We start from the raw sequence: 18,795 nt of genomic DNA, 5'->3' as shown, positions 1-18,795 counted from the left end.
TGCCTGAGAGCAAGCCACAAAAAAGCCATTCACTCTCCCTGTTTCCATACAATTTTCCAACTTCCACAGGTGTGAGACTCCACCTTGAAGTGAATTCATTTGCTTGGGAAGGGAAGCAGGGAACAGAATGCAGGTAAGTGTGTGTGTCAGTCCCTGGTGAATCAATCATCTTGCTGGCTGTGCAGGAAAGGGAGGAATGTAATCCAGAAAAGATACCTGGCTGCTGGTGGGCTTGGGCATGATGGGTTAGGGACTGCAGATGTGCAGACAGTGGGCTGTGTACATGCACAAGCATGTAGGCAGAACTGGCTGGCTCAGGACTGCCAAGAAGCGGTGTGTGATTGGCAGGGTTCTGGACATGGTATTACTGAATGTGAGTTTTGGGTCTCTTTGTGTAGTCAATCACCTGATGCTGGCATTAGCTCTCTGAGCCCTTCCTATTTTGGGGGCAGCAGCAGGAGTGATATGCTCTCTGATCTTTGCTAAGAGCAAAAAAGAAACCCTGGTAAGACTGAATGTCCTTGCAAAGCTTGTCTCCAACCCCTGCAATGACAGGTCAGAGATTCCCTTGACTTCTGGGTCATATGATGGCATCAGGGAATGGAGTGGTGGTAATTACAGGATGAGACCCCTGAGTTGACAAAGAGTCACTGGGGCCCTGGAATACTGGTGCTGCAGCCTGTACATGATTGGTTTTTGCTCATGTGAGCAGTCTGGCTGAATCAGTGCCTTGCTCAGGCACTTACAGCTGGTAGGCTGCTAGCATGGGTGGACCTGACTTGTTCTCATCACAAGTAGAGGTCCTCAGAAAGCTGGCATGGTGTGCCTTGTTGAAGTCCCAGAGACCCTCTAGTAATGGTCACCAACTGCACATCCTTACCTTTTAGCTACCTCTGCAAATGCCTTTGCCTGTTCATGGCTGGATATACTGACCAGAGAGCCCTGTTTGGGTTTTTCATCTGTGAGTGAAAGCTCATCCCACATTTAGGCCTTCATTTTTAGAGGATCCCATGTTGTGGAGAGGCTCCCTGTAACTGTCATTTACATTGGCTGTCAAGCTCACAGCATGCTCTCAGCTATGCATGTCCTTTCACTTCTTCAAAATCCCACCACATGACTGCTAGTTCTGCTACCTGAGGAGGGTCCTGACTCTAAAAGTGGTAGGGAACCATCAGTTCCTCACACTGGTTTCTGGCAGAGTGCACCAGGCAGAGAACAGGGAATATTTGGCAGAGCTTTGTCTGTTGTAATTAGTCTCTGCTGGGAAGCTCTGTGTTGCAATGGTAGCAGAGACACTCCTGCATCAGTTGTGCTCAGCTCTCACCCTTCCCACAGTCAATCAATGAAGGTTTGTCTTAAGAAAGAACAAGCAAACACATGGTGTTTGACCCTGTAACATTCCTGCCTTGTCTTTTTGCTGAAAGCTCTCAAAGGTGAACATGTTAACAGGATTTTGAAAAGCCACATTCTCGTCCAAATTTGCAGTTGTCAAACATGGGTAACCTGGATGAGGTCTGTGCATGTGGCCTCTCCTTCCAACCTGCATTTAATAGTGTTTTCACCACCAGCAAACACAGCTTCTGTGGCTTTGCTTACAGGCAGCACATGGGCTGGTGTCTGCCCAGCTTCAGCTGTGAGTGAACTGAAGTTTGGTGCAGACACTAAATGCTGGCCTTGCAGCCCACCAGTTCTTTCTCAGGACTAACATGGGGGTTAGAGACACACTAACATGTGGCCAGAGGTGCAAAACTGATGGGCATCTTTCAGCTCCTCTAATATGAAGTACTTTGTTGTAGCCTTATGACATCACCAATCCTAATGCTCTTAGTGCTCTCAGATGTGTTGGGAAACCAGTGGACATTTAATCTAGCATTTATATGTGCCATCATTACATCTGCTGGAGGTGGAAAATGGGGCAGTCAGGGAAAAAGAAGTTGCTGTGCAAAACTTCCAAGAATCTCAGGTATGAAGTGAACATGATTTTGCACATCCAGCTGAAGAAAAGCCAGAGAGACCATTAATCCAGACTGGACAGCATAGCCTTTGCCTAGCCCATCTAGTGAACACTAATGATGACAGGTGGGTGGCATTCAGATTTGCAGATCAAGGCTGCATGGTGCTGTCTGCCATCTTGCAGGGGTGTACTAACCTCATGCAGTTGCAGTAGAGAAGCTTCAGAATGAATCACATGCTGCTTCCCACAGCATGTGTCTTACGAACCGTGACTTGAGCGCAGCTTGGCCAGTGTCAAAAGTCATTCCCTTCTCAATGACTCCCCCTTCCAGTGCATTACTTGGCAGGGCTCTTCCCCCACCTCCACTGTGCATCCCTGCATCCCCCTCTACTATTCCATCCACCCCCATACCCTGTGTCCAGAGGGGTATGGGCAGCCTGCTGGGTCCTGAAGCATGCAAGAAGCTGTCACACACGGTGGGCTGTGCCAAGATGCCCAGCATTCAGATGGGAGCAGAGAGAGGGATGGAAAAAGGAGAGGGAAGGGGAAGGGAAGGGCTGGCCCTCAATCAGCCCCGCTGAGTTGCCTGCAGGATGTGGTCATCCTCCTTCCTTCACCATCTGCTTAGGTGCTGGCCAGAACTGTAAAAGACCTGGATAGTAAGAGACTGACATTTTATTAATTAATTATCTGCCTGAGAAAAACTACCCTTTCTAAGAATCATACAGGTGATGGTGACATCAGCTCACATTTTACTGTATGATGTATCACTAGAACTAGGAAATCCGACTAGTGGACCAGCAGCCCTGCAGGAAGGGGTTATGGGGAACCCCACGTAAACATGAACTTATAGTGGAAATCATGTCCAGGGCTACTGAGTCCACACCTGAAACTATGTCCTCTTTCAGTTCTTTTGAAGAAGAGAACTGAATGTTGAAGACATACTGGAAAACTGTATTTGGTCTGGTGGAGAGCACACGACATGGTCAGGACCTATTCCTATAGCCTGTAAGGGAGATGGACTTGTTTAGTCCTGGAAGGAAGAAGTAAAGGGATGAGCTGATAATGGCTGGAGGCTCTGAAAGGGGATTAGAGCCAATCTCCTTCTGGCAGTACCAGATGAGTAAACTAGGGCAGATGGCCACAAGTCAGAGTTTGCAAAGTTAGGAATGAACTTCACTGGGAGGGTGGTGCAAAGCCAGGACATGTCACCCAGAAAGGATCTCCATCCTGGCTGGTCAGCAGAGTGGCTCAGCTAGTTTCAGGTAGAGTCTCTCTCAGAGCAGGAGAAGAGTCAGATGCTCAGTGGGCTCCCAGCCAGCCTGTTGGTGAAGCCATATGGCCATGGCATGGAGCAGGCAGGGAGCTGGCTTATGTGAGTCAGTGCTGTGGGATGAGGTTGGATCTGGGTTTCAGCTTTCTCAGCTCTCCTTCTATATCACTGCCTGTGCTCAGACATGAGATAACATCCCTGACCAGGTCTTGCCTTTGCTTTGAAGTCCAGGCCAGGGGCTTACCAACTGTTTTTGCTTGGTTCAGTTGTGGAGCTGGGTGTGAGCCTGCCTCTGCTGGTAAATGCCAGTCTGCATAGCTTGCCTGCAGTTTTTATCAGCCAGCTGCATCTTGTGTCCTCCTTTCTTGGGCAAAACCTGCATGTCCAGTGCCTTCTGGAAGGCAGTGGGTGCCTTCCCAGGACCTTGTTGTGGCTAACACTGGTTTTAAATAGGTTTTTAACTGTGAGGGAGTAAATTATCTGCATATCCAGCTGAAGGCTTCCTGAGTGGGCTGGAAGGATTCTTAGTGATTTCTGTGTGATGGTAATCAGGTCCCATCAAGACAGTTTGAAGTTTCCCTGACAGGTATTTGGGAGCTACACCTGTTAGGGTAGTGATCAGTGCCTCTGTCCCCTGCGGGGAACATGGCTGTGTGTCCATCCACAGCAGTGCCTGAGGGAGCCCTGGGCAGGACGTTGGCTGTACTCTTACCCGCACACCTTCTGCTGACTCTGTGCAGCTCATGGTGATCTTGTCAAATGCTAACAACCTTTTTGGGTTGGTTGACTTGTGTGACCCAGAGAGCATCATTCTGTGCCATCCTCTGTGTCACTCCAGATCAGCCATGATGTCAGAACTCAGGATGCTCTGTGCACAGCTTCCCCTTTGAGCTGCTTGCTGTAACCAGGTACTCGTGACTTCTGGTGGTCTGGTAAAGACTGTTCACTTAGACTGCATGAACAGTGGAGTAGGGAGGAGCCATGGCATTTTACTATTATTTTATTTTGTTTTACTTTCTTTTTATTTCTGTTTGATTCAGAGTCTTATTTGCTGAGGTTAGTTTTCCATACTCTGATACATACGAGCATAAAAAACATTCATAAAGTCTCTTCCTGTAACTGAAGCTCTGCTAAGAAGGTTACAGGACTTGAGCCTGACCTAGCAGGACAAATCTGCATGTAAAATGCACATTAGCTGGTGGTGGTTTGCAGGCTTGCAGCTTCAGGCTCAGCATTGATGTACACAAGCAAGCATCTCCCCAGGGTAGCTGTACTATGAGCCCTTGCTCTCCTTTCAACCCTCAGCCTAGCAGTACATCTAGCTTTAATAAAGCAAAGATGGAAGAGGTTACTAAATGGTAGCTAATAAACAAAGTGACATGCATGAAGCCTGGTAATACCATATTGCTCGTAATGAAAATGTGGAAAAAAAAAATCATGGGCATTGTTATTGCTGTCTTGTACTTCACCAAGGCTGAACTATCCATCATGCTGATAAGGCTGAAAGGAAAACTTGGCAATATAAAATGCATAATCACTGGGCAGTGAGTCCCATGGCTGCCTGCCCTGCACCCAGTATGGGTTGGGACTGCAGTAGCTTCTCTGCGTCATCAGAGAAACGGAAGCAGGGCAAACCTGTAACTGTAGTATTTGTGAGCAAAAGGTCAGTAGGCAAATAGCTGTTCTTCAACAGCTGGTTTGGAGACCTAAGAAATGAGGTGATGCAGACTGAGGATTTACTCTGGGGTATCAATGGACATAAAACACATTGGTGTGAAGTGGAGAGAGCAGCAGAGGAAGACAAAGGGAGGAAAGCAGACAGATGTGGTGCAGGAGTCAGCCAAGTGTGGTACCACTGATAACTCTGCACAACAGGCTGAACAGTCAGTTTTATGGGAGAAGACCATACTTGGAGAAACCATACTTGGCTGTTCAATTGTGTTCCCAGGGAATAAGAATTCCTGAAACCAGTGAATGTGATGCAGAGCTGTGCTGGCTGTGTCAGATTGCCCTCGCAGCCCTTTCTGGCTGAGGGCTGTTTCCTGCAGTTTCCTCTTCAGTCTTCATCCTGCCCAGGTTATGTGATTGATGGAACTCCTTCATTTTTGAGATTGCTCCATGGTCTTACTCAAGGGAGCTTACTCAAGGGATCTTCTTTCCATGGTTTTCTTTGGTTGCTGCATTTGCTGTCACTGCCAAGCAGTGGCTGCACAAGAAATGGATCTTGTAGGGATCTCCATGGAAGGGTACGGGATTGCAAAGCTGCTTGGGTGCTCCTGTGACATGTGCATTGTCCTTGGCAGCACCCAAATTTTATTATGGGAGCAGATGCTCCTATTGCCCCTACCCTGGAGCCTTCTGCAAAGTCTGGGCTGGGGAGTCCTACCCTGATGATGTGGATAGCTCTGGGTGCACTGCATAAGCTCTCTTCACAGCCTGTCTTCTGCTGGGAATGGGGAAGGATTATTTGCCATACTGTGCTATGGGGAGAAAAAATGACAACTACGTGTGTAGCAGGCAGGCTGCAGAGCACAGAGCTGCCTGTTATCATTGGCAGTTACCTTCTTCACTGGCTCAGGGGCCTGCAGATGTCAGAGCATGGCTGCTGAAATGAAATGTTCTTAAACCTGGGACATAAATCATGGGCAGGACACAGTGCTGCATGAAGGCTGCTGCTGGCATTTAGCTTGGCCTTGTCGCATCAGTACCATAGCAGGGATGGTCTTCTGCACAGAGATCCTGCTGGGCTGGGTCATGATCTGTGTCCATGCAAATGCATCCTATGGCAGTGGTAGCTCAGCAGAGTCAGACACGGCTCTCTGCCTCTTTCCCTTCCTTATTGCTTTCCCTCTGGGCTGAGCTCCCATGCTGCCTTGCCTTAGCTGCAGCCAGCCCAATCTCTGGCTACTGGGGGAGGTTGCAGGAGAAGATGGAGCACCCCCTGGGAGAGAGGTGCTTTGTACTGCAGTGGCACACCTTGGTAGAGCACAAGAAAGTTATAAAGAAAAGCCTTGGGAATAGCCCAAAGCAAACTGCTGTCAGACAGTGGCACAGTGGTGTTATGCGGCACCAGGGTCATCCCCAGCTTACACCAGGATGATTACCAGGCCCCTCCAGGACATTGCCAGGGCATGAGTGTTGGCAGAGAGCACAATATGACCAAGTTGCCTTCTGACCTCTCAACTGAGGCATGGAGATGGGGTGGCAAAGGTAGAGGAATAGGGAGAGGCTGGCCAAACTGCCCAGCTCTAAAAATCAGCAACATTTTTGTCTCCTTCAGGGCTGCTGGTCATGAAAACTAACGATGTGACAAATGCCAAGGGTTGGGGCTATCTCTGGACAGCTCAGGCCATGCCTCACGCCTCACATATTCCTATATCCCCCTTTATTGTCTTGCTCCTTTTCTTACAAGCTCTCATCAGGCCAGCAGAGTGACAGCTGCAGCAGACATAGGGACCCCATTCCCATCCACACAGCCTCAGGCCCCTCACAGGTACCTGCCAGAATGGGACACATGTGACCCACTGGAGCCAGTCTCATGGGGATAGGTGCCCATCAGCTGCCATCAGCCAGTCCAGGGCATGCCCCTCTTCCCCATAAAGCAGGGTTTTGGCGCTAGCTGCCACTGGGGACACCCAGCTGCTCCCTCTCAGGTAGTGACAAAGGCAATTACCTCACTGCTGAGCTCCCTGGCTGGCTGCTGAGACACTTACCTGAAATTAGCTGTGGCCAGTGCGTCGCAGAGGTGAATGTGGTTGTGATTATGAATGCACTTCTTGTTTGTCTTTTCCATGCCGAAATCCTGTCAGCGAGGAGAAGCGATAATAACATGCTATTAAGTTCTTTCTGGATAATGTAATTCAGGAGTCAGGAGGCAGTTTGGTCATTTATGCCTTTGAAAAGCTCAGAATAATTTTCAGTGTCATTATCTTCCATTTTAAAGAGACCGTTTCAAACATCAATACCAAGAGCTCCTCTCCTCACTGCTTCCCCCCTGCTTATGTGGCTTTCTTCCACTTTTTGTTCCTGTTTTCTCTGAGTTTTCAGGGATCTGGGGTTTGTTTCCAGTCATTCATTCCCCCTGAAACAGACCACACCCAACCCTCTCTATCACCCTTTCTCTTTTTTTGTAGGTTTTGGAACTCACTGCTATTTTATTCAGCATCTTTAAGTTGTGGTTGGTGAAACATCCCTTTGTGAGGCAGGGGAGCACTGCTCTGGCCTCGGCAGCAGTGAGAGGAGGGTGGATGTGATGTGGATTCAGGTCTGCAGGACTGCAAGGGTTTGAAGCAGTGTCTCCCCGGGGCCAGCAAGCAGATGGGCAGAGCTGCCATGAGAGTCTGGCTGCCCTTGGGAACGGTGACTGTCTGGGGGCACTGCGCATGCTGGAGGTTTTGGTTGCATTGGGATGCCCAGGAGCAAGTCCTGCTGCCAAGGCCATGGCACAGGCTGGGGCTGCCCACGCATCCTCGCCACCCTGCTCCTGACCACTCCCTCGCCGTCTTTCCTGGCACAGCCATAGCCAACAACTTACATACAGAGCTTGAGGCTTATGTTTTTTGCTCATGCTTTTGTTGAATGTGTACTTCAGAGTAAGCAGTTAATGGATACTTTTGCCCTGAAGTAGCCCCCAGGATAGGGAACTGAGAGGCTCCTTAGCAGATGTAACTTCAACACCAGCTTACACTGCAGGCATGAAAACAGACAGATGTCTCTGAGTGAATGCAGCAAAAATTATTATCCAGAACTAGGGCAGGAAAACAATCTTGCTCCTCTCCAGCATACACAGAGCATGGCTGAAGAAGATAATTTTATTCATTAAGTTAACTGGCAATGATCCCTGAAATGTCAGCCTTGGCCTGAAGTTTGTCTCTAGGCTTGGAAAGCATCCTAGCTCTTCTGGTTTTGAAAGAGGAAGGTATATGGCTCCTTCCATTTTTTATGTGCTGGCTCTGCCAAAGTTTCGGTGCAAATAGGAGGGATAATGCTCTTCCATTTGCTGCCTACTTCCTTCAGAGGGGAAATGGTATCTCCCAAGCAGAGTACAGAAAATCCACAGGGAGCATGCAAGAGTCGCATCCATCATTAAGCCTGGTTAGTATTGTTCAGCAACTGCCGGGCACTCATGTGCCAGCAAAGTCAGCGGTGGAGTCAGGCTGTGACCTGGCATGAGCTTATTTGTGGAGAGGGTGTGGGAAGACTTGCACAGAGAGCAGACTCATTGGCCTCACTCTGCCTAGAGGATGTGGGAGCATTAGAGGCACAGCGTGGTTTTATTAGGAAGCTGGCCCAGCATCGTTAGCATAGAGGATACAGTCTCCTTGGGACAGATGTAAAGAGGGACGAGAATGCTCTTTCCTTTGTGAGAGATGGCAGTCCCAGACATGAATGCACAGTTCAGGGCTGGCCAATGATGCCAGGAGGGGAACCCACATGATAGACTGGGTGCAAGGGATGCATCTGCTCCCAGATGCTGTGCCTACTGTCTGCAGAGAGGCCACAGAAACAGAGACCTGCTGCTGATCCAACCATTATGGGCTGTGCCTGCCTCCATTGTCTGCTGACTCCCTGCTCCATGTCCAGCTGCAAGTGCTCTTCTGAGTGCAGAAGCAAATTAAATGTGTCTCCTATGGCCTGTGGTAGTTATGGGATTTCTTCTACAAAGGTTTGCTGGTACTTGGTATTTTAGCTTGCACTGCAGTCTTTCTCAGTGAGGGCACTCAGAGAGTCCTCTCTCCCCTCTCCACCTACCAATTTTCATTACATTTAAAATATTTTAATTATCTCTGGGATCTATATGCCTCTCTTGGTTGAAACTGGAGAAGGATTTGAATAGATGCTTGTCAGTAGGAAACTTGTAGCGGTTCAGGCAGCCCAGTCCCTCCTCTTAGGGCAGCTTGATGGGATAAGCTGTCTGCCCTTAAAAAATTGCTAATAAGGGAAACTCAAAGGAAAAAAAGAGAAAGAAAAAATGTTGAAAAGTAGAGGAAAACTGATTTCTTAAATGGCTTGTTATATCAGCCAGATACCCATTCACTCTGCCAGCTGCCTGGACAGCTTAGCCCTACTCCCATCAAGAAGCTTGTGTCTTGCACTTTGCCTCTCTTTTTGCATATTTGTTCCACTTGCAACTGGTTTTCTGAGCTCTATTTCTCCCCAGTTCCTGCTACACTGGAAGCCTGTGTGCCATCACTTCATGGCATTGCTGGCTGGTGCTATGGGCACAGAAAACAAGGCACAAGGAGACACTAACAGCATGGGGCACAGCTTCCCTTGGGTCCCTGCTTTAGCCACAAGGCATATGTTGCCTCATCTTGGCTGCATGAAGCTGGTAGGGCTGTGCCCACCTGCCCAAAGCAGTCTGCATGGTAAACCCATGTGCTGAGTAATTTCCCTGTTACTTTACTTATTGCACCCTTCCTTCTTAGCCCACTCTGCAGTGATGTTTCTCTCATGCTTGGTTTGCCTCCCCACGCTGAAGGAAACTTGGCTGTGGATTGGGATATATTGTAAAGATGCTGATGTTGCTTATCAATTGTCCTTGTGGTTTAGATCACTTCAAAGACCAATAGTTTAGTCTTTAATAGTGGGGTAACTCAGACCTGTGCTCAGCCTGGGCAGGTGGGCAGGCACAGCAGTCAGGCTGGAGGCATTTTGGCAAGGCTATGAGGAGAGCCAAGACTGTAATGGCATCACCAGGCCAGGAGTTTGTCAACCATCCTGTAGAAGCACCAGCTCTGGCAGGGAAGTCTTAAGAGTGTTGTAAGAACAAGGCTCAGGGAGCCCTGCTTGCTCACAGGATATGGGCTCAGCATGGGCATGATGTTCAGCTCTAGCTCACTTCCATATTTGCTTTAGAATAGCACTATTCAGGTTCCATAAGTCATCTGAAAATTCTACCTGACTCTTAGCAAGGAGAATTTGTAACAGAGGTCACTGCAGTGTGAGAGCAGGCAAGTTGTCTCCTGACAGCTAATTCAGTCCTGTGCTTCTCTTCCAGCCATTTTCTGGGACTTGGGGCTGTGGAGCTGCTAGCATGAGTGTGCATATGTGTGCTGATTTTTATGTGTGCACATGCTGGCTGGAACACTGAACTCTGGCCTCTCCTGGTCCTGCTCCTGGTGCACTGCCTTCTCCACACTCCACCAGCTGTGCAGTCAGAGACCTTCTAGCACCAGTGCCAAAGGACTGCGACAGACCCCTGGGTGGCAGCAGGTCATTTGGTTGATGGAGTGTCCATTCCAAGCATGAGACATAATCTTCAGAGGAACAGACACAGAGAAGGGGCAGAGTTAATCACTTTGAACATGGACAACAGTTGGAGAAAGAGGCAGTGAGCAATTCTAAAAGAAAACAGTGTGGTTTGGAGGGGAAGAGGAAGAAAAAGGGAAATTAAAAGCATACAGCAAAAAGTAAATACACACACACGCACGGTTACAAATGGGAGAGGTTGGGGAGCAGAGTGTTGTTTAATCTCCGATGTCATTGCCTATATTGGGATAGCAATGAAAAGTGCTCAGACAGGTATGTTATGCCTTATGGATTCAAACAACAGATTCTGCTTGAGACTATATTAAGAAGTGGGGAATTTAGATTACAAAGGCAGCTCTATGTTACTACAACATCCACATAAAGATGTTTTTGAACTCCATACTACATTACACCGGGGAAGCCATTCTGGGCCTCACACCAAACCAGCTGTATGTTGGGCAGAGGGTTTTTCACTTTTCTGATCTGCAGCTGGGTCAGTGAGTATATTAGCCACTATTTCCAAATCTTAACGGGTTATCTCTAGGCTTCTAGCAGCCTACACAGCATCTCTCATTTCACAGAAGAGCTTTGATATATAGGGGTTGAAAGCATTGCAAGTCCTGAGTATTAATGCCTGAGTTAAAAATTGAATAACCAGTGTCAAGAGACAGGATACGTTTATATTGTTATGGCATGTGCAAGTGGATGATCCCTCTACACACAGTCTTTCAATTTGTTTTTCTTTTGTTTGGCCACAGAAGGATGTGATATGGCACAGACATTTTGCAAGGTTTGGGACAGAGTCAAGAGACCTAAAGTGAGAGCCTTGTAAGCACCAGTGTTTTGTTGTGGGTTTTCATCTATGTCAGTTCAAAGGGAAATCTACACCAGTCCTGGACCGAGGTCCCTGAGAGCACTTGCAGGCTGTTTACCACCTCTGTTCCAGGGCTGCATGTGTAAAGCAAATATGTACACTATTCCCAGGCACAAATCTTACAGTTCTCTTTTGCTGGAAGGACAAACCTCATGCTCTAAACATCTGGCATTACACAGATTAAAGGACAATGGATGAAAAAAAGTAATTAAAAATATTAGCACCAGTTACAATTAAATACCACAATTTGTAACATAAGACTGGAATCTTAATGGCCAGATTAGCCCAATGCTCCATTTAGTCCAGCCTGCAGCCTCTAAAAGTAGTTCTTTCTGGCTGGTGCAGAGGGTGGTGGGGAAGCCACACAAATGGACAACACTTACAATGTGCCAAGTAGAGCAGTTTCTTCCTGCTTTATACTTCTGTTTATAACAGGGCTAAACTTATAACAAGAAAGTTTGTACCTCTTAACATTTATGAATATATATGTATGTATTTACATATGTTGCAGCTTTGCCTGAGTACCTTGAAACTGTTAGAACCAATGCAGGGCACAGTAACAAACCAACTTTCTGGGCCCAGCCATTCCTTGTGATACAACAGTGGCAAAGACTGAGTCACAGTGGTCACCAAGGTGTCCTGTCTAAGCCTTCCTAGTCACATGAATCACTTGGCTCCATCACCAGATCATCTTAGGAACTTAAGTTGTGTGGGCTGGAGTTGAATCACCAAGACCATATGAGGCATCTCAGTTCCCCAGATCAGTTCAGTTGCTCCAGTCAACTGCATGTAAATTCCAGACCCTTCCCTTCCCTTCCCTTCCCTTCCCTTCCCTTCCCTTCCCCCTTCCCTTCCCTTCCCTTCCCTTCCCTTCCTTCCCTTCCCTTCCCTTTCCCTTTCCCTTTCCCTTTCCCTTTCCCTTTCCCTTTCCCTTTCCTTTCCCTTTCCCTTTCCCTTTCCCTTTCCCTTTCCCTTTCCCTTTTCCCTTTCCCTTTCCCTTTCCCTTCCCGCCTCCCTCCACTCTTTTTGAAAATCTACCTCTGTGTATTTATAACGGCCTAACTTAAACAGATTTCCATGCCAAGTGAATCATTTGTGTTAGAAAGTAATTTGGGCTTGGAGAACCTCTCCTGTCCCCTCCCACTCATTGGCCTGGTGTTGGGGAGCCAGAGAAAAGATGCTGCTGGTCCCTGTGGAAGAAGGAATCACTTGATGAGAACTGCTGTCATGGCTTTTGGAGAGAAAGCCAGGAGTGCAGGCTGCAAGGGTTTTGTCTGAAGAATTTGAAGGAGGAGGAGTTGAGGGCCTTGAATTGGAGACAATGGACAGGAGATGAAGGTGGAGGACTCTTTAATATAAAGTCCCAAACTTTATATATGGGGTGGAGAGGGGCTGGCCTCTATTGGTCGTCAGGTGGGCCTGCAGTGCTGGGGAAATGTGGAGGCTGTGGAGGGACAGGGTCTTGTGGGGACATCTGTAGTTCCAAGCTGAAAGAAGACAAGAAAACTCTTGATGTGATTCAGGGAACAGCCTTGCAGATGCACCACAGCCCACCTTGCAGGGATCCCCCTTGGGATGATGGACATTTGCTGTCATGGCCTCTCTGGCTCCTCCTGAAGCTGCCAGCAAGGAGGATATCTGGGGAAAGTGTGCTAACTCCTGAGCTGTGTTTCAGCCTTGGGAATCCCCAGCCCTGTGGTTACCATGCAGTATTGAGTGCATGTTTTTTTGTAAATACCTATTTTGCAGTTTTTCTCTGCAAGTGGAATTACTCAACAGTACTCATTGTTTCAGCCAAACAATTTTTTAATAGGTACAATACAAGGGAAAAAGAGCATCTTGGTTCCAAGCACTTGTTAAAGGGTCTTAAAACCCCCAAACACAGCACATTCTCTGCTGCAACATGACTCAGTGTCTTTGGCTGACGTCTTTGGTGACATCGCTGATGACTAAAGGTTTTTCCCAAGCAGCAAAAAGCTTAGCCCTGACTTATAGCAAGGGTTGATATATTAATACAAGCAGTATTTTTCTTTTGCTGTTGTCAGGGTGTGGCACAGAAAGGGAAGAGTGAGTGTGCTCACTCTTCTGAGTGAGTGTACTCTGACTGAGTGTACTCAGTCCTGCTGGGCTGAGGGTAAGAGATACATGCAGTGTACTAGAAGCTGTCCTGCAATTATGGCTGGGGCAAAGAGGAGGCCAGCTATATTCCACTCAAAATAATCAAGAGATCACTAAAGATTCTAATCAGGCAGAAATATTTTTCCATCAACTCATTACAAATTATAATGAGGTTGCAGCTCTGAATTTTGGTTGCGTCTTCTCTTGCTGAAGTTAACAAGTGCATCTGCTGAAGGCTTTGGTAACTCATTTGGTGTGACATGTGGGCAATGTGAAGAAGTAAGGGAAGAGAGGGCAGGGGAGTGTCCCCAAGGAGCAGGGAGGGCCCCAAGGAGCAGGGTTGTTTTTTCTGGTGACCTGGAAAAAGGCAAGTATTTGCCTGCTTCTTTTTCTGGGAAAAAAACAAGGCAAGGGTGGCTAGTGGAAGTGCTGCTCCTGAAGATGGTGATGGCTTTTGAATATGATAGTATCGAATTTCTTTTAATTCTTCTTGAATTTCTATGTGAGTTTGACAATGAGTACATGAGGGGACCATACAAGACCATCCTGTCTTGTATGCTGGTTGTGGGCATGGGATGATGTGTGATCACAGCTGAGGACAAATGAGAAAGCGTGAGAAAAGCAAAGCAGTGCTTTGCTTTATACAAAGCAGAGACTTTTGGATGGAGCTGTGTTTTGTGGAGGTCTCCACCAGCCTATATTCCTCCTCACCCCACATCACTGAGGAGAATTTTGATTGAGGGCATCAATGCATTGCTTACAAAGACAAAAAACATTGCTGCCTGTTGGCTCACCAGCACCTCTGTTTTCCTCCCTGGTCTTCTACAGAATTTGGCCATGTGAGGAGAAGCTTGCAGTAGAAACATCTCTGGGAGACTCAAAATATAAACCATGTTTTACTAAGTAGTATCTGAGACTTTTGCTGAGACTAGTACTAGATCTTATTGACTGACCAAAGGTACCAAGCCTACCCTGAGAGGCTGCTCTTAAATATTGAGGTCTGTGGCAGTCTGTATTTATTACGCAGATAACCCATACTCTTGTTAATCCCCCTGGTGTCAGCTACTCAATAATATTACCTCACAGATTCCTCTGTATCTGTGAAGCCATTTATCTGCTGAGACAAATGCCCTCCTCTCCTACCATCAGTGGCAAAGGTCATCAAGGTGGAAGCAAAGGGCTTCTGTGAAGTGATAGGAATCCATGGCAAAATAGGTGTTGGATATATAGTTCTGTAAATTCACCACCTACTTTGATGTCAAGATGCTAAATAACATCTTTTGGTTTTGCAAACCCTACAAAGAAATCTTGACTTTTAAATCTTTTTGTCTTAGCTACAAGGACTTTCTGGAAACTTTGGAATGAACAATGTCAGAGGAGCAATATCCAAGATGGAAGTAATATAAGCAAGACTCTGAGGCTGCTATCCAAGAAGAGTTTGTAAATAGATAGGAATTTATGAGGGTAAGCTAGAAATGCACCCTTGAGTTCTATGGCTGCCTCTCCCTTCTCGCAGAGTCAGGAAATGAACCTGAGAAGCATCTGTTGGCTTCTGTTAACATGTTGTAGTGCATCTCTTTGGGTGCTGTTACCCTCCCAATAGCTTTTGTTGAAGGGTGGATAGCTATATCTAGTTGACAGACATGACTGAAGGCCCATTCTTTCCCTGTTACACAATTTGATGTCTTCACAACATGAAGACAAAAGCCATAGTAGGAGTTAAAATGACACTATTCCTCCTATGGTATCTAGGTGCTGGTTTGCAGCAAAAGCTCTCAAGGAAAAAAATGCTTGGAGTCTGTGTGGGGGCATTAAATTACATTTACTTTAATTTGGACAGAAGAACGTTAAGTACAAAAATTAAAACACACAAATAATTAGCATCTGAGGTTGCAGGAAGCAATTAATTTAATAATTCCACTGTGAGCTTGCTGGGTTTAAGGTTCTGGGGTGTGTTTTTAGTTTTTTGCTTCTGGCACTCTCAGCTGCTATCTCTATGCTACATTGCTTCACACCTGGATTGACCTGCCTTTATAATGTGTCCTTGTCATCCAGTCAAGGTGGTTTTGAAGCAGAAACAGTCCTATTAAAATGCTGTTGAGAAATCTGAGGCTCTTTTTCTAGTGCTATTAATAGTGGGTTTGTATCCTCCTCTAATGTGGCAGTGCTTTCATGCTCTCATCTGAGCCCCTCCAAGGATTCCTGGATGTGTCTGCCAGAGATCCTTGTTCCTAGTACTGGGTGTATATGTTGGAGCAAATGCAAGGAAGGGCCACTAACAGGGCTGCTGTCCAGTCTGAATGTGGTGAAGTACCTGAAGACTAAGGACCAAACCAGACTTTGTGGTAGCACTGCTGCTTCTTGCCCTCTTTTTCTGCCTAGAAATCCCTGTGAATGGTGCCATATCTCCACAAGAGTACAAGGAAGCAGCAGGCTTGGTGTGGTAACTATGAAGGCCTCATGCACATGATGGGATTTAGTCAGGAGACTTTAAGGTTCTTGTGTGAATTCCTCTCTGCCTGATCCAGATGGTATCCAAGGAGTGTCACAGTCAAGCCATGCTGAAGTGGCTACAGAGTACAGCAATTGGCAAGTGGTGTCCCTTGAGAGTCTGTATTGGGACCAGTGTTATTTAATATCTTTATTAATTACGTAGATGAAGGAATCAAGTGCACCCTCAGCAAATCTACAGGTGACAGCAAGCTGAGTGGTGTGGTTGACACACCTGAAGGATGGGTTGCCATCCAGAGGGATCTGGAAAAGCTCAAGAAGTGGGGCCATGGGAACCCCATGAGGTTTAACAGGGTCAAGTACAAGGTGCTGTACCTGGGTTGGGGCAACCTCCGATATCAGCACAGGCTGGGGATGAACAGAATGGGAACAGCTCTGTTGGGAAGGACTTGGGGGTGCTGATGGATGGGAGGCTGGACATGACCCAGGTCTTGGAGCCCACAGAGACAGTTTGTATCCTGGGCTGCATCCAAAGTAGCATGGTCAGCTGGGTGAGGAAGGGGATTCTGCCCCTCTGCTCTGGTGAGAGCCCACCTGCAGAGCTGTGAATAGCTCTGGGGTCCCCAACACAGAAGTTCTAACATGGACCTGTTGGAGTATATCCAGTGAAGGGCCAAGTTCTTTATAGGGATGGAGCACCTTCCCTACGAGGAAAGGCTGAGAGAACTGAATTTGTTCAGCCTGGAGTAGATAAGGCATCAGGGTGACCTAATTGCAGCCTTCCAGTACCTAAAGTGAGCCTACAAGACAGACAGGGAGTGACTTTTGACAAGATCATGTAGTGATAAGACAAGAGGGGAATGGCTTCAAACTGAAAGAGAGTAGGTTCAGATATTAGGAAAAATGCATTACTGTGAGGGTGTGTTGTGGTGCAGCAACGGCACGCAGCGGCATGCTGGGTGTGAGCAACAGAAGGGAGCGCGACATCTCCTCCGGACCCTGAACCTCCTAAGCAGTAACCAAGCGATCAACGTGGAAAAGACGAGATGGGCCTTGCTTGCTTCTCTAAGGATCGTTTATTGTGCCAAAAGGGTGAAACAAAAAGCATCCATAACTCAAATACACAGCAGAGGCAAGGACCCCAAAACCGCCAGGGCACTGGGTTTTAAGGGTCAGGACTAGAGTGGAGCTTGGGACTAGGAACCAATAACATAGTAGCAGGGGCAGAACATAGGGCAGGATTACAATGTTTAAACCAAAAGGGAGTTCCAGGGGAGGGGAACAGTTTAACTAAACCAATGGGGCATCCAGGGATACATGAATGACAGGGAATCCTCTGGAGCAAGGGGTTGGAATTAGGGAGGACTGACAGCAGGGACTGAACAATGCCTCGCGGGGGGGGGGGCGGGGTACAAAACCACTTAAAGAAAACAATAATATAAGAAAAACACACTACAACAAGGGTGGTGAGACACTGAATAGATTGCCAAGAGAAGTAGTGGATGCCCCATCCATGGAAGTGTTCAAGGCCAGGTTGCATGAGGCTCTGAGCAACCCGGTCTAGTCAAAGGGGCCCCTGTGCATGGCAGGAGAGTTGGAACTAGGTGATCTTTAGGGTCCTCTCCAGCCCAAGCCATTCTGTGATTCTATGAATTCCAGCAGGCAGCCTGTGCAGGCTGTGGAAAGGAGCATGATGAGTAATTATGTACTGTGTTGCAACACAGCTACACAGGGAGGTTTAAATGCCTCTTTCCAGCTATTGCCTGATTGCTACTGTGTTAACAGGAGCAAGGATCCTCACTCTTTTGGCATTCAAACCCTGCATGTTCAGTATATTTGTAGCAGGAACTTCAGCTTTCAGCTAATTTTGCTGCTACTTTTGCAATTTCTACCTTCACTGTCATCTCTATCCTTCTTTTCTAAAACTCTGTCATGCCTGCTATCCATCCATCACAGCCCCTTGCCACCTTCTTCAAGATTTTAACATCCATTGGGGTGTTAAAAAGGAAGCACATTGCTTGGCATGTACAGTTTTTGTAGTAACAGATAGAACAAGTGAAAGCCTTAGAAAAGGCATATTGTCTCAGTTTTATTAATGCACTTGGCTTTAGGAAAGACAAGACCTACCTTGAAGCAAAGGGTCTAAATCAAATTCTTCAAATGCATAAAGATCTTCAGGCTCAGAACTTTGGAACAGCTACTACTGCAGATTTTTTTAGTTTGTTATTGTTTTGGCTTTTGGTGCTTTTTTTCTGTATGTTTTAGGATGCTAACCAAAAGGGACTTGAGCAAAAAAGTAGGGCTTCACTTTGACTATAACTTTCTCCCACCAATATACTGTTTCTTTTACTTCTGTATCAGGTGGGAAAAGTAGGGGGAAATGGAGCAAGTTGGTAAAGTAACCTGGCTTGGTTTCTCCATTAAGATCTTCTGTTTCCTGATGTATTACAGTCACCTCTTCTAGCATAAGTCACTGAATGAGGGTAGTGTATGTCCACCTAATAACCTGTGAATGGCTGCCCATCTCTGTGGAGGGGACAAGTAAGCTAGAATTGACCTGCTTACTGGGTTCTAGGGCCCAGATCTGTAAAGAAAGACCTGATTAATATCACAAAAAAGTGAAATAACAGCCACTGAACAGTTAGCATAGAGCCTGGAGCTTGGCACTGGGCTGGGATGATGGAGGAAGGGAAGAATCGGTGCAGTTGAACATGGTAAATCCATCTTAACACAAGTCTGAGAAAATGAAGTTGGATTGGGATTTTTTTCTTGTGACTAATGGAGAATACTAAGCCTTAGAGAGGGCCAAGATCATATGGTATGGAAGTAAACACCTATTTTTGTTACAAAAAGTTTGAACTGTTCATCCTAGTC

The 18,795-nt window shown here is 46.9% G+C and overlaps 1 long non-coding RNA gene across 1 annotated transcript; it reads right to left on the bottom strand.

Moving 5' to 3' along the window:
* Positions 1-6,639: 6,639 nt before the first annotated feature.
* On the bottom strand, positions 6,640-11,882 carry LOC128789838 (uncharacterized). The gene is made up of 3 exons (XR_008431542.1): positions 11,736-11,882; positions 6,941-7,029; positions 6,640-6,724 (listed from the first exon to the last, which is right to left on the bottom strand). It is a non-coding gene; the product is annotated as an uncharacterized LOC128789838 (long non-coding RNA).
* Between the last annotated feature and the right edge of the window lie 6,913 nt (positions 11,883-18,795).

This window comes from Vidua chalybeata, chromosome 6, assembly GCF_026979565.1.
Source record: "Vidua chalybeata isolate OUT-0048 chromosome 6, bVidCha1 merged haplotype, whole genome shotgun sequence".
NCBI lineage: Eukaryota > Metazoa > Chordata > Aves > Passeriformes > Viduidae > Vidua > Vidua chalybeata.
This window is presented reverse-complemented; position numbering and strand designations above follow the sequence as displayed.